The sequence below is a fragment of the Bos mutus genome, chromosome 13 (genome assembly GCF_027580195.1).
Source record: "Bos mutus isolate GX-2022 chromosome 13, NWIPB_WYAK_1.1, whole genome shotgun sequence".
NCBI classification, from domain to species: Eukaryota; Metazoa; Chordata; class Mammalia; order Artiodactyla; family Bovidae; genus Bos; species Bos mutus.
The window spans coordinates 5,474,097-5,495,091 of NC_091629.1; the positions used below are offsets into that span (position 1 = coordinate 5,474,097).

Consider the following 20,995-nt stretch of genomic DNA (forward strand, 5'->3'; position numbering starts at 1 on the left):
GTTATTCTCTAGAGCACAGAACAAAAGCACCCCACTTATCCTCAGCAGGACCATCAGGACCACCAGCCAGGCGTGAAAATCCTCCAATGACGAGACACCGGTAAGAGGTTACACTGCAGCTTCAAGGGCTGTCAAGTTTAAAGCAATGCAACTTAGGAAATGATACCAAAAAACCCCCAAAACGGTGCAGAAACAAAGTCAGAGGTCGGGTTATCCAGCACCAAATCTTTCTCGGGTGGGGCAGTTTAAAAGAACAGGGCACACCAGCCCTTTCTAGTGGAAAGGCTGGCAAACAGCTGAATTTTTTTTTTTTTTTTTAATCTGATGACCTTGATCCTTCCCGTGGGAAGGCTCGTTTCGCTTTTCGGTTGGGTTAGACGGAGAGTCACGTGGTCTCGGGTGCCTCTGCCCGCGCGCAGCTCAGCATCCCCGGCGCGGGGATGGGACCAGGTCTCGAGGCCCGAGCCGCTGCGAGCGGAAGCGCTGGGCGCAGCGCGGGGCGGGCCCCGGAGGAGAGCGGCGCGCGGCGGGCGGTGCGCGGGCCGCGGCTCCGGGGCGGGCGTCCGGGCAGCCGGCTCGGCGGCGGGGCCTCGGGGTGACGAGCGCCCCTGGCCCGCGCCGCCCGTGCCCGCGCCGCCGCCCAGCCGCGCGCTCTGGCCGCCGCCACCGGCAGGTAGGTCCCCGCGCGGGTCGCCGACCGATCAGGAGGGCAGGGCGCGGGGAGGGGGGCGGCCACCCAGCTCGGGCTCCGAGCCGGTCCAGGACGGGGCAGCCGGCAGGACAGTGAACTCGGAAAGGGCGACAAGCGCTGCAAACTTTGGGTCTCGTTTCCGCGGTTTGTGGCGCGCGGGACGCCCGCGAGGCGCGGACCTTGGTTGGGTAGAGGCCGTCGGGGCCAGGGGCTGGGGCGCCTCCGCTTCCTTCTGGGCTTTTCTCTCACCTAAACTGCGGGGCGGGAGGGAGGGAAGGAAGACGGTGGCGGAGAGTTTACTGTTTCCCGCACGCCCTGGGAAGGAGAGGTGTGTGATGCGGTGGCAGCCTGTCCACGGAGGGAAATAAAGTTTTCTTGGCGTTTGCTCGAGAAGCAGACGGGGCTGCCAACATTCACTTCTAAACTAAGCCAAGTTTCTTTCCAGGGGCCTGGGGCAGGAGGAGGCCAGTTTTGATAGATGTCAGAAAACAAAACAAAAAACTGGTGCTCAATCCTGTAATCTTGGGGTGAGAGTGTTTTTTCAGCTTTGGGGGCCACACGTTAAGAAACTAGAGTTAGTGCCTTTATTTTATTCGGTTCTCAAGAGCTCGGGTTATCAGTGTGAAATGGACCTTTCACGCTAACAACTCGGCGCTCCCTGCGGGCGGGCGCGCCTGGATGAAGACAAGCTCCGAGGCAGGCTCACCTGGGAGACGCTGGGGTTTCTGCAAGGAGAAAGCTTTGTCCCTGGGCTTGTCCTGCTCAGAGTGGTGCTGATAAAAGATGATTCAGTGGTGGACCGAGCTGACCAGGAGGGGGCTGGTGACACGGGGAGAATGAGAAGGCGCCTCTCTCCTTGTCCGTGGAATGGTCCATCCCCGGGTATGGAGAACGTGCAGGTCCCTTTCTGAACATAGGTCTGGTTGTTGCTCCCCTTAACGTTATTCTCTAGAAGCTGTGATCACCACCGTCCTTTCCTGGTGGAGAAATTTGATAGACAAGCCCTGTTAGTAAAATGGTGGTGCTCCACTCCCACCCCACACCCCAATCCTGTGAATCACCATCTTCATTTCCCCCCCGAACTTATCTTTTAACTCTTGTAAAATGGCAGTCTCACCGCCAGTGCTTTAATCTTTTTTAAAAAATGCTGTGTCTCTTGGGAAGGAGGATGACATTTACTAATTTGGTTGCAAATTACTTCTGAAGTTGGTGCGCGGCTGTTTAGAACCCCTCGGAGATTAGCACTATTGTTTGAAGCAGGTGTCTGCGGCAGACTCTTCTTAGTCTTTCTCATGTTGATTGAACGTACATATATTTAAAGATGCGGCATAGGAAGAGCTTCTTAAAAACCTTCAAAGCCTCAGCTGTGGAACTCTTCCAAGTTAGCAATTAAGTCTAAATTAAGTTGGTTTGTTTGGGGTTTTTTTCCCCCCCTCTCATAAACTTTTCTCTGATTTCAAGAGCGCCCTGTCCCCATGGCCAGCCTTTGTTTCGGCCCTCTGTGATTTTTCTTGTAAGCTTTTAAAATGTAAACTTCCAGGGAGGACTCTCGTCACCACCCTCCTCCTTGTCGTGTTCACTTCCGCCACCGTCTTGTGCAGCGGTGGCTTGGGATGGCATGTGGCTCACGGGCAAGCTTCTTTGTCCTCCCAGATCCTTCTCCCTTCTGCAGAAATTCCCTATTGTCTGTTTGAAAGATACATAGGCCAGTGACTAGAACTTTCTTTTGTTGAGGTGCCCCTGGCCTTCCATTTATGCAGAGATATTGTTCAGTCACACCTTGGTCCTTCTTCAGATCTCAAAGGTGCCTTTCAACACTGAAATGAGCTTTCTCTTGTTTGTAGCAGGTCCTGCGGGGGGTTGGGGGGGCTCCCTGGAATAGCCCATTCCTCTCTATTTCTATAAAGGTCCCTCTTGCAGTTGTAACATATTCCCTCTCTTCTATGGAAAAGAGGCAATTCTTCTGTGTAGTGAGTCTGGTGTAGTGAGTCTGAAATTCCATGTGGACTGGGTCCAGGATTTTTTCCAAGAGTGTGGCCTTATAGTACAAATCTGTAACTGACATTCAGGAGTAAAGCTCCACAAAATCTCCTTACAATGTGGAATTTGATGACAGGACATTTGCCTTCCTTTTAAAATAGGAATTGGAATTAGTACTACCTGTTCTGAATGCATTTGCTTTGGAGTTACTGATTGTGTTGCTTGCCTCTAAAAGTATTGTTGATGTAGTCATCTAATATAACCTTTAATAAGGATATTTTTGATTTCAGATGACATCCTTTTTATAGGGTTCAATCTTTTATCATTTTTCTCAAGTAATTTTCACAGATCATTTCATTAAAATAAAAAAAAGATTATATGATAAAAAGGACCAGAGAACACAGATGTATCATGTGAGTTCATATTTATATAAATTTATTGCCCCAAATCAGATTGTAATTATAAGCAAGGGAATTAGTCTTGTGACAACATACATAATGTTAAACTCATTCTTTCTGTTTGTGTCTATTAGTTTGGAAGTTTAAGTTTCTCATTTTCAAGCAGTCATGCATCCAGCTTTGCTTCTTAATTCCTATTCTAGCTGTCAAGGCAGAAATCAGGAGCAAATCATAGAAAAACATGATGTTGAGGCAAAAAGATTAATTACGAGGTGTTTCCTTGCAATAATGGAAACCTCTTTCATTATTTTAACCTGTCAACCATTTGTACACGATTATTCACATTGCTCTGTCATCTGAGGATATCCTTGAGACCAAATGAGAACCAGAAGTTTCTGAAATTAAGAATAGCACAGCCAAAGCCTGGAATCATAGATTTCTGCTCTGGGATTAAATCAGCAGATATTCAAAGCCACTCACTCTGGCAGTACATACTCTATAGGCCGATGTTATCTTTTGATTTTTTTCTTTGTTTGGTTAAAAAAATTTTTTTTATTGGTGTATTGTTGATTCACAGTGTCGTGTTAGTTTCAGGTGTATAGCAAAATGATTCAGTTGTACATGTGTCTATCCTTTTTCAGATTCTTTTCTCATACAGGTAATACAGAGTATTGAGTCTAGTTCCCTGTGTTATACAGTAGATCCTTGTTGATTTCAACTGATGTGTATGTCAATCCCCAGCTCCTAATGTATCCCGCCACCCTACCCCCAGCATTTCCCCTTTGGTAACCGTAAGTTTGTTTTTGAAATCTATGAGTCTGTTTCCGTTTTGTCAATAAGCTCATTTATATAACTTTTTTAAAAATTATAACTTTGAATTAAGCTAATCCTATTCATGGTAATCAGAGCTAACAAAAGCAGTAAGACATGATTTATTGATGTATTAGTATTTATAATTTATGTGCCAGATATTATATGGCACATAATTTTACTTGTATTTGGTAAATATTAGTCTCATTTAATCTTTGCAAAGTTTTTATAAATTTGATATCACCATCATTGTCATTATCCTTGTTAGCATTCGCATTTTGCAGTTGGGGAAATGGAGGCTGAGGGAGGTTGAGTCACTTGCCCAGCTCTTAACAGCTGATAACTGTTAGAATCAGGCCTGTGTGATTGCCAAGCCTTGCCAAAAACCACAGAGCTGGATAACCTGCCAATTAAATTTTGTAAATTGTGATAAAAATACACCTGACAAAATCTGCCATCTTAATCATTTTTAAATTTTAAACAGGTCAGTGGCACTGAGTACATCACACTGTCATGCAGCCGTCACCACCATCCATCTGCAGAGCTCTTTTCATCTTGCAAAACGGAAACTATCTACCCATTAAACATTAACTCCCCATTCCCCCTTCCTTCAGCCCTTGAAACCTCCGTTCTACCTTCTATCTCTGAATTTGGCTACTCTAGTTCCCTTGTATAAATGGAATCATACAGGATTTATCTTTTTGTGAGTTGCTTGTTTGACTAAGCTTAATGTCCTTTAGATTCATCTGTGTTGTAGCCTGTGTCAGAATTTCCTTTCTTCTTAAAGGCTGAATAATATTCCATTTTATCTACCATTGGTTCAATGGACATGAGTTTGAGCAAACTCCAGGAGATGGTGAAGGACAGGGAAGCCTGGGTCACAAAGAGTTGGACACGATTGAGCAGCTGAGCAACAACAGTATCTCCCACAATGTATCGACCACATTTTGTCTATCCAGTCACCTGTTTATGGTTGTTTGGGTTGCTTCCACATTTTGGCTTATGAATAAGGCTGCTGTGAATATGAGTGTAAAAATATCTCTTCAGATCTCTGCTTTAAGTACTTGTGGCTGTATACCCAGAAGTGGAATTGCTGGCTTAGATGGTAATTCTGTGTTTAGTTTTTTGAGGAGCCACCACGCTCTTTTCCATGGCGACTGCACCATGTTGCATTACCACCAACAGTGCGGGAGGGTTTCAGTGTCTCCCGTCTGCGCCCATGCTTGTTACTTTCTGTTTGTTGAGTGTTGCCATCCTAATGGGTATGAGATGATAACCAATTAACATTTTACCAAACCATTTCGTGCCCGACCTCAGGGGTTCATGGGTTGATGCTGCTTCTGAATTCATTATTTTTTTCCCTATCTCATCCTGTGCTTACGTCCCTTTTTATTTTTTTCCTCTCTCTTTATTTCTTTTAACCTTGAAACATCCCAGACTTACAGAAAAGCTGTAACTACAGTACAAAGGGGAAAATCCTTTTATCCTTTTAACCCTACTGATGATGTCTAAATAAGTTGCTGACTCGATACCCTATCACCTTATCAGTTCTTTCATGCATATTTCTTACAAATAGGAACATTCTCCCCCAGAAGCAGAGAACAGCCACAAAATTAGGAAATGAAGTTAATATGTCCCCTTTTTTAGTGCAGAATAATTGGAGGACTTAACGACTCCAGCATCTCCTGCAGGACTGGGGAACCCACGGGCAGAAGGGTTTCTGCCCTCTAGAGAGGGCTGCCCCTACTTACACGAAGTACCTTGTGGTTTAGCAATGAGCAGTTGTTGAGAATCAGTAAGCGTGGCATTCATTGTAATGATGCTAAATGTGCAGAACAGACCCTTTGCAGACCTAAAGGTTATGTTCTTGTATGTGACCAAAACAAGACAGATTCCCAGGACAGTGGAGAAAATCAGAAAGTTGATGGTTGTGCTTTCATCCACCAAGTTTTTGTTGGGAGCCTCAGAGCCACACGCTGCTGTGTAAGCACGGGCGAGATGCAGGCAGGTAAAGGGGAAGTTCTGAGTGTGATGACTTCATCATGTTATGTCAGTTTATAATATTACCATGCACAACTATGCTGTAGACTCATTTGTTTCCTCTTCGCCAGTAGACTCCAAAAAGGCTGGCATTTCCCTGTAGCCCTTTTCCCAGCACCTACAGCAGGACTGGGGCCCAAGGAGCCCCCAGTGAACCCCCAGTGCAGAATGAGTGTGTACATGCTGTACTGGGCACACACATGGTGCCAAGGGCACACTAGATCTGGGCTGTCTGGGAAGGCATCCGGAGAAAGTGGCAGCTCAGCTGAGACCTGCTGTGTGGGCGAGGATGTTTTGGAAGGTGGGATTGCATTTTAGGATGGCCTGTGAGCATGACATTCTAGTAAGGCGAAGGACAAACCCTGTCTGGTTTGAGCAGAGCAGTGAGGGAGGAGAATGGGGTGAGCCCTGACACTTCCCTCTCAAAGTGTGTTGATCACTACCACATCAACCGCTCTTTAGTTCAAAGTACGAAGAGTGGACCCTTAATCACCCTTGGCTAGCCTACCCTGTTACCCGTCTCCAGCCCTCTGCATTGTTCACACTGGGCATATGCTAAAATAAGCATCTAGCCGGTAGAGTCTTGTTGCCAAGATTTGGGTGAGTTTCCAAAGGAAGCCAGGCGCTGAGAATTCATGGTCAGATGACTCTTCACAGCCCAGGTGAGCAAGAGGCCGAGTCTTTCATGAAAGTCAGCTGACATGTCTTTCTTGCAGTTTGGGGAGAAATTCATGTCAGCTGTGTGGTAGCGTTTTTAGAGCGGTAGTTTTCAACTTTTTCCATTCTGTGGTCTGTTAATGTACTGTTTGCAGTGATATAGAGTTGGGCCTCTCATCTAGTGTTTTTTAAACTGCAAAGCACAATCATTATTGGATTGTGAGATTTGCATTGTGTTGCAACAAGCAAATCTTTAAACGTGAAATGGAACAGAAAAGACTAGCATGCGTTTCACATAGCAAGAGTAAATAATTCATGAAATTTGGGATCATGGAGTTTGGGACATGTGTCTTATGATCATCCTAGACCCATGACCTTTAGTTTTCTGTAATGTTTCTTTAGGTTGTAGAGTCATACACGCTCTGGCCTGGAGGGAGGCAGAGGAAAGTGATATTGGTTGAATGGGCATCATGCTGGGTTTCTGGGTATGTGAGACATTTTCTCCTCAAGTCCTGCCCATTGAGTGGCTCATCCACAGTTTATAGAGATGCTGAGGTGGGTTGAGGTCAAGAATCTTCATCACAACAAATGACTAGCTGTGAACTCTGATCTCTCGGCTCCCCAATTTAAGCTCCTTTTTCTGCCTCTGTGGGTTATATTCCCAAAGTTTGTTCATCAGTTGGCTGTTTGGGGAAGATGTCATCTCAAGGGGAGAGTCTTATAATCAGATTCCACTTTTGTTAAGAGGAATACGGACTTTGGGATGTGCCCTGTCAGCTTCTTAAGGAAAAAAAAAAATCACTTAGAAAAAAATAGTATTGATTCAACAGACCAGAGATTGTGGGGCCTGAAGTCAACAAAGATGAAAACAGCCCCTCCGCCCTCCCCTTGAAGCTTCCCCCACCCCCCTGCTCAGGCTGGGAGCAGCAGCTTGGGTGGAGCCACATGAGGTGATGTTCTTTTCTTTCCAAAACTGGGGTTCCCAGGTCCACAGCAGAGTCCCATCTCCTTCTCCCGGAGCCGGAGGCTGCTGCACTTCTACTGGACAGAATCATGTAACTGCAAATTCGTGGCATCAGGGCTCTGTGATTTGCAGCATCAGCCAGGCCCTCCCTCAGACTTTGCCCAGTCAGCTCCCTGCCCCTGTAGAGTACAGCAACCATTTCAGACCGTCTCCTGCCGCCACCATCCCCTCAGCCTGCTTCGCTGAGAAAATCGGAGTTTCCCTGATGGAAACAACCTAACCCTGTGATGACGGCTCCATGCCCAGCTCTGGATCTACCCTCCCTTCCTGTCTTTTATGATAAAAAAAAAACAGAAGCCTCACCTTCTAAGGTTCATCGTCCACTGATGCTCTGGATTCCGTTTCTTCCTCCTCCATGGAAGGAGGAGGAATCTCATTCTCTTGATTATCTCGTTCTGCATCTGTATTTTCCTTATGGCCCCCCCTCCAGCCCCCCGCCTGGTCCCACCTCACTGCACAAGCATGCTGAAGCCCCTTCCTTCTCGGAAGAAGAAGGCCATCCTTCTTCACCTTCCTCCAGCCATGGCCTCCTTCCTCCTCTTCACAGCCAGCCTCCTCAGATTGTCCCCCGCCCCCGCTGCTCTGTCCTCACTCCCTGTTGTGGCCACAGATATCTGGCCCTGTTGCCTCTGGGGATCTAACACATTCATGCTCCCTTTTACTTTTTTTGTTGTTCAGCCACTAAGTCATGTCTGACTCTTTGCAGTCCCACGGACTGTAGCCCATCAGGCTCCCCTGTCCATGGGTTTTTCTAGGCAAGAATACTGGAGTGGGTTGCCATTTCCTCCTCCAGGGGATCTTCCTGGACCAGAGATTAAAAGGCAGATTCTTTACCACTGAGCCATCAGGGAAGCCCTCCCTTTTGCTGACTCTTGCTCAATTCCACTCCTTTCTTCCTTGACTTCTCTGCAGCAGATGGTGTACTGAGCACCTCTGCATTCTCGGAGCAACACCTTCATCCCACCCCTGCTTCCCATTCTCCTTCCTTCCCCTCTTCGGCTTTGCAAGCTCCTGCTCTCCCTCCTTTCCCGTGGAAGGTTGATGTTCCTCTGGATTCTCACTCTGTGGGTAACCTCATGCTCACTGACCTGAACAGCCATCCCCTTGCTGACCACTCCCTAACTGTGACCTCTCCAGAGTCCTTTTGTGTCTGTTAAATGGGTGTGTCTAATACCACATGCCTCAGACTGCTTGCATGGTCTTCCCCTTTCTCTTCCCACAAGATAACCTCTTTCCCGTTCTTTTCTGTCTCTGGCGCTGTTTCACCTGTTCTTGCACGAGCAGAAATCTAGATGTTTTCCTTGACTCCTCACCTCCTCATTTCACCCCAAGCCAAGTTCTGGTAGATGCACACCCCTACATATCTTTTTATTCCATCCACCTTTTCCTGCCCTGACTCAGGTCACCACCATTTCTCTTCTGGATCACTGCCAGAACCTCCTCCCTGGTCTCTGTTACTGTGGGTTATTCTCCACTGTGCAGCTGGGAGGATCCTTGTAGAACCCAGATCTGAGCTTGTCACTCCTTGCTTTAAACTCTGCAGTGGCTACCCAGTGTTATTTGGAATGAAACCTGGACTCTGTAACATGAATGTTGTTCAGTTGCTAAGTTGTGTCTGACTCTTTGCGACCCCATGGACTGTAGCACACCAGGCTTCCCTGTCCTTCAGTGTCTCCTGGAGTTTGCTCATACTCATGTCCACTGAGTCAGTGATGCTGTCTAACCATCTCATTTTCTGCTGCCCTCATCTCCAATGAATATTCAGGGTTGCTTTCTTTTAGGATTGGCTGGTTTGATCTCTTGCTGTCTAAGGGACTCTCAAGAGTCTTCTCTAACACCACAGTTTGAAAGCATCAATTCTTTGGTACTCAGCCTTCTTTATGGTCCAACTCTCACGTCCTTACATGACTACTGGAAAAACCATAGCTTTGACTATTCGGACCTTGTCAGCAGTGATGTCTCTGCTTTTTAATATGCTGTCTAGGTTTGTCACAGCTTTCCTTGCAAGGAGCAAGCATCTTTTAATTTCGTGGCTGCAGTCACCATCTGCAATGATTTTGGAGCAGAAAATCATTTGGTGCAGAAAATAAAAATGTCTGCACAAGTGGGATCATCAACTCAGCAGGTTTTGCCTGTGGGTTTCTAGAATTACCTAGATACTTTGTACTAGAAGTTCAGAGTTGAAGGTGATAGAAAACATTTTACATGCTTAAAGACAACCTCTTACAAGGGAGAAACTCTGTTTCCCCATCCCTGTGGTGGGCTTTTCTCCCCCTATCACCCTCCCAGTTTCTCACCTTGCTGAGAAATGCCAGTAATGAAAGGAAAAGAGACTGAGTTAAGAATGATAAGGAAACAAAAAGTAAAACTGAGATATTCCAAAATTTCCCCCTACTAGCAAATGGATGAGGCATTGAATGCAGATATACAGAGAGCTCAAAATTATTTTAGTAAAAAGAAAATATCAAAGGATAAAAGAGATTAAAATTTAACAAAATGATGTTTTTAGGATCTTTCAGAACAAAACCATCATGATCTTAAACTTCATTAAGAAAGATAAAAAGATAAAAAAGATCGAAAATGAAGGATGAAATTCAAGAGTTAGGATGATAAAGGCCTGCCAAAGATTAAACAATTGAGAGCATTCTTAATTAGAATTATTATAGTCTTAAAAGTAGAGAGTAATAAATTCATTTTAAAAAATATTTTTATTGGAGTATAGATGCTTTACAATGTTGTGTTTCTGCTGTACAGCAAAGTGATTCAGCTGCACATATATATATATATCCCCTCTTTTGGGGTTTCCTTCCCATTTAGGTCACCAAGTTGAGGAGAGTTCCCTGCGCCGTGCAGTAGATTCTCAGTAGTTATCTATTTCATACATAGTCGTGTGTATACATGTCGAAGAGTCTGACACAGCTCAGCAACTGAACAACAATGATGTACGTCAGCCCCAGTCTCTCAGTTCATCCCACCCCTACGCCTGCCTTGGCATCCTACATTTCTTCCCTGCATCTGTGGCTCTACTTCTGCTTTGCAAAATATGATCATCTAAGAGTCATAAAGGAGATCAGTCCTGGGTGTTCATTGGAAGGACTGATGCTGAAGCTGAAACTCCAGTATTTTGGCCATCTCATGTGAAGAACTGACTCATTTGAAAAGACCCTGATGCTGGGAAAGATTGAAGGCGGGAGGAGAAGGGGACGACAGAGGAGGAGATGGCATCACCGACTCGATGGACATGAGTCTGGGTAAACTCCGGGAGTTGGTGATGGACAGGGAGGCCTGCTGTGCTGCAGTTCATGGGGTCGCAAAGAGTCAGACACGACTGAGCAACTGAACTGAACTGAAGAGTGATAAATTCTGTAGGGCAATGGTCCCCAACCATTTTGGCACCAGTGATCGGTTTTGTGGAAGACAGTTTTTCCATGGACCAGGAAGTCAGGTGGATGGTTTCAGGATGATTTGAGAGCATTACATTTTTTGTGTCCTATATTTCTAATCTAATGCCGCTGATCTGACAGAGGTCTGTGGCCCAGAGGTTGGGGGCCCTTGCTTTAGGGGACTTACTGAAAGGTGGAATAACCAAAAATATGAAACCAGAGGAGAAAAACCCATACTCTTTTAAAGAAGATTAAAATTAAATCCCAGCAGTAATAAAATGAGCATGTGCATGGGTTCCCAACAGCTAGTAAGCCATGGCTAAAACAATGTTAAGACGGGAGCTTAGGGTTTGGGCTTATACCTCAAAAGCCCATGTCACCTCAGTGGGATTTTAGAGGCAATTTTTACAGTACACTTCTGCATGTATGCCATCATGTTTTGGGGGAAATGCTCTGTGCGTTCCACTGGGACGGTTCCATCCTGGGGGAGGGGGTGGGCCGTCACACCAGGGCAACCGAGGAGTTATGCTCATCTTTGGCTGCCAAACAAGGGAGATGCTTTTAACTGTATGAAGCTCAGCATCCCTGCCCTCCAGAGCTCAATGGAGTCTCCACCCAAAGCATTCTGCTTTCCTCTGGGAAGTGAGAAGATCAGGTGGTACCCGGGTGGATTCCTCACCTTGTTTATGGAGCCTCTTCTCCACCAGGGTCCATTTGGCAATTACCCAAGAGAGAGTCCTTTCCTGTTACATCTTTTCTATGTAGCTTGTGATGTGTGTCCTCTCCCTATTCTGCTTTCTTGTGTCTCTGGGGATTTGTGATTCTATCTGGCTCATAAACAGAGCTCAGTAAAAATATTTTATCTAATTTTTATATATTTAGCTATGCTGGGTATTAGTTGTGGCATGCGGAATCTTTAGTTGCAGCATTTAGACTCATAGTTGAGGTAGGTGGGATTTAGTTCCCTGACCAGGGATTGAACTGAATTAGATTCAGGGATCCCCTGAATCGGGAGCAGGGAGTCTTAGCCACTGGACTGCGAGGGAAGTCCCAATAATGATACTGTAATTCAGTTATTATCTCCTGAGAAAGCTTGGTCAGTGACCTTGTTGTTGTTCAGTTGCTAAGTTGTGTTCGACTCTTTGCAACCCCATAGACTGTAGCACACCAGGCTTCCCTGTCCTTCACTATCTCCCAGAGTTTGCTCAAATTCACGTCCATCGAGTTGGTGATGCCATCCAACCATCTTATCCTCTGTTGTCCATTTCTCTTCCTGCCCTCAGTCTTTCTCAGCATCAGGGTCTTTTCCAGTGAGTCACCTCTTCGTATCAGGTGTCCAAAGTATTGGAGCTTCAGTTTCAGCATCAGTCCTTCCAATGAATATTAAGGATTGATTTCCTTTAGGATTGACATACACGAAGGACATACATCAGGTCTTCCATTTCCTTCTCTTCTTAAACTCTCAGCACAGAGCTCAGACTGCATCGTCACTTGTGGAAGCTAGGACATCTCCTCATCAGAGAACAGATTTTATTTTTCTCTCATTGCTAGCATGAAGGAGTCTAATTACAAATGTCATGTTTTTCAGGACCTGCTCATTAGTACTAAGAGCTCTGAGAAGTGTAACGTTTGCCCATGTGCTTACGGTGAATGTTAGGGGTCTGACTGAGAAGTGGTGCATGGGGCCAAGTGCATTATTACACTTCGGTGCATTGCCTTCTGTTTGGCCAGACTCTATACCATGGCACCTGCTGCCTCTCTCCCCTCCCCAGCCCTCCACCTTACTTCCCAGGTCCCTTGCAATGAATGAAGACACATGAGAGTTGGTATGCAAGGGTATTAAGAATCCAGATTAGATTGTCCTTTTCCGTAGCAGAGACTGGAGAGAGGCTATAGGATCTTGGAGCAACTTTGCCCTGCCTTGGTCCAGCTTTTCCACAGTCATACAGTCTTCCTGAGCTGTCTAACAGTGAAGGCAGATGGAAAGATCACAGAATTGGGGGTAGGAGACTACTGTTCTCTGACCTGCTTGGCTGTGTTGACCATAAGATGAGTGAGTTGGATAAGGGGGGGTCTCTAGAATTCCTCCTGATCCTAATATTTTGTAGCTGTTTGGGGAGGGTGTCTTTTGAGATACACACATTCCACTCACACCAGGATTTCCCCCAGGTACCTGGGTGGTGCAGTATCAAACACATGTCATGGCTCCCAGCCTGTAGTTAACTCATTCATTAGCCTGGGTGTAGAATACAGAGTATATTATGTCCCCTACATATGAATGAGTTCTGTTCTGAGTGTGCATTCATAAATCTAATTTGTTCATAAATCCAACAAAGTTAGCCTAGGCACCCAAATAACACAATTGCCTGTATGTTGTTGTTGTTCAGTTGTTACAGTTCATCTAGTCAAGGCTATGGTTCTTCTTGTGGTCATGTATGGATGGGAGAGTTGGACTGTGAAGAACGCTGAGCGCCAAAGAATTGATGCTTTTGAACTGTGGTGTTGGAGAAGACTCTTGAGAGTCCCTTGGACTGCAGGGAGATCCAACCAGTCCATTCTGAAGGAGATCAGCCCTGGGATTTCTTTGGAAGGACTGATGCTAAAGCTGAAACTCCAGTACTTTGGCCACCTCATGCGAAGAATTGACTCATTGGAAAAGACTCTGATGCTGGGAGGGATTGGGGGCAGGAGAAGAAGGGGACGACAGAGGATGAGATGGCTGGATGGCATCACTGACTGGATGGACGTGAGTCTGAGTGAACTCCAGGAGTTGGTGAGGGACAGGGAGGCCTGGCGTGCTGCGATTCATGGGGTCGCAAAGAGTTGGACAGGACTGAGCGACTGATCTGATCTGATCCTACTCTCTGTGACCCCATGGACTGCAGTGCACTAGTCTCCTCTGTCCTTCACTATCTCCCGGAGCTTGCTTAAACTCAGGTCCATTGAGTCAGTGATGCCATCCAACCATCTCATCCTCTGTCACCTCCTTCCTCTCCTGCCTTCAGTCTTTCCCAGCATCAGGGTCTTTTCTAATGAGTTGGCTCTTTGCATCAGGTGGCCAGAATATTGGAGCTTCAGCATTAGTCCTTCCAATGAATATTCAGGGTTGATTTCCTTTAGGTTTGACTGGTTTGATCTCCTTGCAGTCCAAGGGACTCTCAAGAGTCTTCTCCAGCAACTCGAAAGCGTCAGTTCTGGCACCCAACCTTCTTTATCAACTCTATAGTAACTGTACTGTAATAGGTTTATAATACTTTTCATGCAAATAATACATAGATAACAAATACAAAAAAGAAAACATGTTAAATCTTACAGTACAGTACCTTGAAAAGTATGCCAGACATGTGAACTAACTTACATGACTGGACATGTGAATGCATGTTCACATCTTTGAAAGTTCACAACTTGAAGGTTTGTATGTAGGGAACTTACTGTGTTACCAATGGTTGGAACATGTGCCTCTTCACCAGTAAACAGGAGAGCAGTCACCCAAACACTGAAATCATTCTGCTCTCATTTTAAATTTTGCAAATTGAAGCTACCTATGAAAAAAAGGGCAACAGCGCATTTTTCCTTCTCCTGTGTTAGTGGTGATGGTAGCACAAGAAGTCTGATAACAGCCAGTTCTTCTCAAAATGCTGATTCTTCAAAAAGAACACCTTGATTTCCTCAGTGGACTTTGTTTTTGGAAGATAAGCTCATGAGGAATAGCAGCCAGATAGCATCTTCTCCACTCTAAGAGTGGAAACTCTTTGTTCTTCTGCATCAGTCATTGGAGAAGAAAAGTAAATTATCATGTATTTTTAAATGATTGAATTGCATTACTTCTTTTTTAAAAATATTTATTTACTTATTTATCTTTGGCTACACTGGGTCTTCGTTGCTGTGTGCAGGCTTTCTCTAGTTGGTGGCTAGTGGGGGCTACTCTTTGTTGCAGAACTTGGGCTTATTGCATTGATTTCTCTTGTTGCAGAGCACAGGCTCTACCTTATGGGCTTCAGTAGTACGGTGCATGGGCTAGGGTTCCACGGCAATCCTGGATAGTTAAAGTCCATACGACTTTGAAATAAGTCAGGGAGAAATCACTTGCATAATTCCAAGTTCTGATGCAGAAGCAGCTTAAATATTTGCCAAAAGTGCAGCACAAAGTACTCTCACCTTCCTCTGTTCCAGTAAAAAGAAGGAGTTTACTGCTGGGATTCTTTTTAAGTTCCTGGGCCCTGAGATCTGTTATTATTTATAATACACTTGGGGTATTTGATGAAAGTGCTTTTGGAAAGAAAGCCATGTGAGCAGTAGGAAAGGCTTTGCGTTACTTATTAAAATAAAATAAATGCAACGTTGTTGTTGTTGTTCAGTCACCCAGTTGTGTCCCACTCTTTGCGACCCCATGGCCTGCAGCACGCCAGGGGTCCTTGTCCCTCACCATCTCCCAGAGTTTGCCCAAGGTCATGTTCATTGTGTCGGTGATGCCATCCAGCCATCTCATCCTCTGACGCCCTCTTCTTCTGCCCTCAATCTTTCCCAGCATCAGGGACTTTGCCAATGAGTCATCTGTTCACATCAGATCACCAACATACTGGAGCTTCAGCAACTTGCTTGATCCCAAATTGCCAGTATTGCTAAGCATAAGCTAGCACATAATTTTAGAAATTTAATGAAGGCAAACTTAATCCATTAATAGTGTCCCATAGGTGAAATTGGTAGATAGAAATGCCAATTCAATATTTGAATTTTATTATTTCAAATGAAAGGAAGAAGGGCAAGCCCTTCTCTTTTGAGAACAGGTTAAAGGTGGAGCTAGAGGTTCTCAAAACAGAGAGAATATATCTTCATTAAATATACAAAATCAGGGGACTTCCTAGGCCATCCCATGGTTAAGACTTCACTTTCCAATGCAGGAGGTACAGATCCCATCCCTGGTCAGGGACCTAAGATCCCTCAGGGCCAAAAAAACCAAACATAAAATGGAAGCGGTAATGTAACAAATTCAGTAAAGACTAAAAAAATGATCCACATTAAAAAAAATCTTTTAAAACATAGTAATGTGAAAAAATAAATATACAAAGTCATTTTCTCCTGGAAAAATATGGTAGATATTTTCTGGTGGAAAAAATAGTATAGACCTCTGGGTCTAAATATCTAGACCCAGAGAGAGATCACACCATTTATTCAAGTACTGGTTTGTCTCAAGACACTTAGCAGTATACAGCTAAGAAAGCAAAATATGGAGAACCATCAAACATTCTGCAGGTCCAAAAAGAGACACATGTTTGTTCGGGTGTTTGTCTGAAAACCATCAATAGAAAAGTTCAGGCTGAATTCCAGGGAATTTTAATCCACACACTGCATTCTCTTAGTTTTTTGCAAGATGGAAACAGGATTACATTTTCTAAGAACCAATTTTTTAAAAGCTTGAGCACTAACAAGTGAAGTGTGACGTAGGTTTGAAGTTAGAGTTGGTGATAAGTAATTAAGTGAAGTGCAGCTTAACACATGTTGGCAGGGAGTGGCTTGGTGCTGCTGTCCTGAACTTGTTAAGACCCCAGTGTACTATTTATATTTATTTGACCTAGAATATTGCTTTGGATATCAGTCGCTGTGTAGCAAATATCCGCAAAACTTCGTGGCTTAAAACAACACCATTTGATCTGCTCGTGATTCTGTGGCTCAGGAATTTGGGCTGGCTCTGCTGTTCATGGATTCACACGGGGTCTCTCCTGAAGTTGTGCACAGATCTGAAATGGGATTGCTCATATTGGGTTGGCCAAAAAGTTTGTTTAGGTTTCTCCATACCATCTTACAAAAAAACCCAAATGAACTTTTTGGCCAACCAAAAAGTGTATTATATGGACTTCCTAAAGAATCTGCCTGCCAATATGGGAGACATGGGTTTGTTCCCTGGCTCAGGAAGATCCACTGGAGAAAAAAATAGCAACTCACTCTAATATTCTTGAGTGACATGGGACAAGGTAGAGAATGGCAATTCTTGAAAATACTAATATTCTTGCCTGGGAAATCCCATGGACAGAGGAGTCTAGTGGGCTACAGTCCATAGGGTCACAAAGAGTTGGATGTGACTGAGCGACTAAGCAGCAATAGATGGCACTTGGCAGGTATGGCTAGAAGACTGGAACCCTCCAGCTCCTTCTCTTTCTCTCTGTGCAGCCACGTTGGACTTCTTTTCATGGTGATTAGATCCTAGCAGTAAATATTTGCAGTAGACAAAGGCTCAAATCTCTTAAGGGCCAAACTAAGAAGCCACGGAGCATCACTTCTGCTGAGATCTCCTGGTCAAAGCCAGTCCCAGGTCAGCTATGATGACAGGGAGGAGCATCACTGGAGAGCTTTGGAATGGGAGGTGCTCTGGCAGCTACCCTTGGAAACACACGTATTTAGGCTGTGATAGGATAATATTTCACCACCTCACATTTCTTTTCTGAGACGGAACCTCTAGTCTCATTGGTGGCAGAAAAGTCTGACGCAAACAAAAATGGGATTGCCATTCTCTCCCTTGCCCCACGTCACCTGTAGAATAAGATCCAGGCCCTTGACACAACTCGCAGGTCCCCTGCCCACCTCTCCAGTCTCCCTCTCCCAAGGACCTGAGCACCACCTTTTCCTTCCATGCCTCTTGGTTAGCGTAGCTCCATGGGGGACCACACGCTAGAGATGCCCTTCTCCCCCTCGCATCCTCACTCGGCCGACCCCTCAGACATCACTGCCTCTGCAAAGGCGCCCCCACCCCCTGCTCTAATTAAAACATCCTTTCCCCCCTAAGTGAGCGCCCCAGCTTCCTGTACCGGAAGCCACTTCGGCAGTAACAACACCCCCTCTGCCCCGACCACACTGTGAGCTCCTTGAGGGCCAGGATCCGGGTCTCTCTCTCCAGTCCAGCCCTGGGCTCGTCCCCTACTCAGCAGGTGCTCAGTACATAGCTAGGACGTTGGTGTGATCTCCGCACAGGGTAGAGCAGGGGGGTGCCTTGAGGGAAGACCAGAAAACCCCAAACAGGAAGAAGGCGGGTGTGATGAGGAGGAGGTCAGAGCTGTGAAAGTAAGCCTGTGACGGAGCCAAAGGGGTGGACGCAGAACTGCCACCGTGCAGAGAGAGAACAGGCCAGACACACAGAGCGTGAGACACGAGCTTAGCAGCTGAAACAGAATGGTCAGCTAGAGCTCAGTGTCGCGATTAAGAAGGAAGAAGCAGGGAGGAAGCTGGCATCAGACCTGGCTGTGTGCATTCACGGAGATACTGGAGCAGCACCCCATAAGGGCATCCCATGAAAAGGCGGGGCACCCGGATGCCAAATAGCACCGAACCTCAGCCCTCCTCCACACACCTTCTCCACAGGTGACTGCCTGGCCAAGAGGGCAGGGGAGAAGTTGGGCAAAGCGATGATGAGGCGGTGCTTATTTCACTTAGGTGCCTGTTGAGTGACTAGCCCTCCTCCACAGCCACGCTGACTGCATACCGTGAAAGTGAAACTGACGACTGTTGGGCTTGACGCGAGCTTCAGGGGAAGTGGTGCGACTCGGGGGAGGGAGCGGGAAGGCCCACCTTGAACGAGCAGAGCTGCTTTTTGACAAAACAACTCTAAAGGAAGTAATCATTGTGAGAAAATGTTTTCTGCTAAGTGGTGGAAGAAGCAAACATGATCGTCGTCCCTTTGACTCTGTTGAGTGGATAAACTCAAGACTAATAGTTACAACTAACTTGGATCGAGATTTTTCTGCATCCAGGTACTGCTCTGATCAGCTTACATCTGTTAGTTAACCTACTTGAGTGGATCGTCTTATTGTCCCCATTTTGCAGATGAGGAAAGAGTTAAACAGCTTGTTCAAAGTCACAGAGCTGCTAAACGGCAGAGCTCAGATTTGAACCTGGGCAGCTTGATGCTATAATCTGTGTTCCTGACGCTCCACTTGGCTTAGCCTGAGTTAGGCAATATACTGTATCTACTGACTCATTGTTTTTTAAAAATATTACCGGACAGTAGTGTTAATTCTAAGAAATGAGTTATGAGACTTCCTTCCCTCCTTATATCAGTTATGGTTTGGGGCACATTGTAAAATGTCAAAGTCTATCATCTGTGGGCACACACACACACACACACACATGTATATGTTGACTACTGTAACTTGCAAAGAGCTGTTCACAAGAAAGTGTGTTTAATTAAAAATGAGTGAGAAATGCAGCCAGATTAATCTCCTTTGGTAATAACTTTGAAGTTTGAAATTTGACTTTGTAAGGCAATTCTGGAGAGGAATGATATATTTTTATGCTGTGAGACATATTTATATTCTTTCTCAATATATGCCTGAGGTAACTTTGTAATCTGATTTTAAGTCAGTATGTTTGCGTATTTATGAAATCACTGGTAAGATTCAAATTGTTTCTGATCCCTTTTATGTGTGTTATTTATTGATTTTTGTTATTTGACACGTTCTGAAGCCCAAGATTCCAGAAAGTCCAAAGCGATATCCTTATTCAAGAAAACACTTGTTTTGCCAATATTGTCCAAAGAATAATTATTTTTAAATCTCAAAGCTCTGTACTCTATTATTTTTCTGGTTGGCTTTCAAAATAAACTAGAAATATCATAGGTGTTTCATATTTGAGCAAATGGGCAGTTTTCAGAGGTGGAATATAAATGTTAGTCCTGAAAACGAATAAACAGAAAAACCTGTAACAACCACTGAGATGCAGAATGCCCATGATGCATTGTCTTCAGGGCAGAAACAAAGCGTACCTATGCTTTCTGGGGCTTCTGTTTTAGCCTTATCTTTCTGACCCTTATGGACCCTTATGCTTCTGACCCTGTGCAACTCTCCTGGGCCAGCACTTGGAGATTTATGGGTTCACCCATAGAGGGAAGGAGGAGTCTGTGAACAGTACAGAGGGATTTGTTTTTCCTTGGAGTAGACATTCTAGCAAATTAAAGGGTGGCTGTCTTTGGTATGCTCCTTCCCACCTGATCTCAAAATACCCTCCAGTAACCACCTGAAAGGCCTCATTTCTTCGTGGTACCAGAATTCTGCCAGCTAGAAATTTAAGACACACAGATCCTCTGAAAAATGCAAGTACCACTGAGATCGCCTTCACACGTTAGAGTGGCTTAATCAGTAACTTAGAGAAAATGGAAACTTTTATGACTTGGAACAAGCAGGGAATTATTCAGTCCACAGACAGTAATTGATCCAGCCCTTCATTGATCATTGTCAGTGATGGATGTGGTGTTGGGAATACAGGGGAGAAAAGAGAGCTGAAGTCCTAACCCTCATGGAGGAGAAAGCCATTAAAAATCAAACAAAAAACAGTATGTAAGTTAAGATCATCTAGCTCACGACAGTGCTGTGAAGTTACAGTAAAAAGAATGAAGAATTGAGAAAAATTTCTGGAACCTGGCCTGTTCTTAGATTACTAAGTGCTTGCTTTCTATGGAGTGGGAGGGAGAGGAGAAATATCTGCTATGTGCTCACTGCCATAAAATCATGGGTAAGCATATGACACAGTAATCCCACTACTGGGCATGTGGCCTGAGAAAACCACAACTGAAAGAGACACATGTACCCCAGGGTCCACTGCAGCTCTTTTTACAATAGCTGGGACAGGGAAACAGCCTAGATGTCCATCGACTGATGAATGGATACAGAAATTGTGGTACATATATACAATGGACTGTTACTCAGCTTTAAAAAAGAACACATTTGAGTCAGTCCTAATGAGGCAAATAAATCTAGAGCCTATGGTACAAAGTGAAGTAAGTCAGAAAGAGAAGGACAAATACTGTGTATTGGCGCATGTGTATGGAATCTGGAAAGATGCCCCTGGTGAACCTACTTGCAGGGCGGTAGTGGAGATGCAGACACAGAGAACAGACTTGCGGAAACAGTGTAGGAGGAGAGGGTGGGACGGATTGAGAGAGTAGCATGGAAACTTTACATTACGGTATGTGAAAGAGATAGCCAGTGGGAATGGGCTGTGCAACACAGGGAGCTCAGCCCAGTGC

At 45.1% G+C, this 20,995-nt stretch overlaps 1 protein-coding gene across 1 annotated transcript in view; it reads left to right on the top strand.

The window, feature by feature from the left end:
* Positions 1-442: 442 nt before the first annotated feature.
* Positions 443-20,995, top strand: part of PRKCQ (protein kinase C theta) — a 155,281-nt gene continuing 134,728 nt past the window's right edge. Inside the window, exon 1 of the mRNA XM_070380911.1 lies at positions 443-673. The gene's annotated coding sequence lies outside the window, so the exon portion shown is untranslated. The remainder of the gene's footprint in view (positions 674-20,995) is intronic.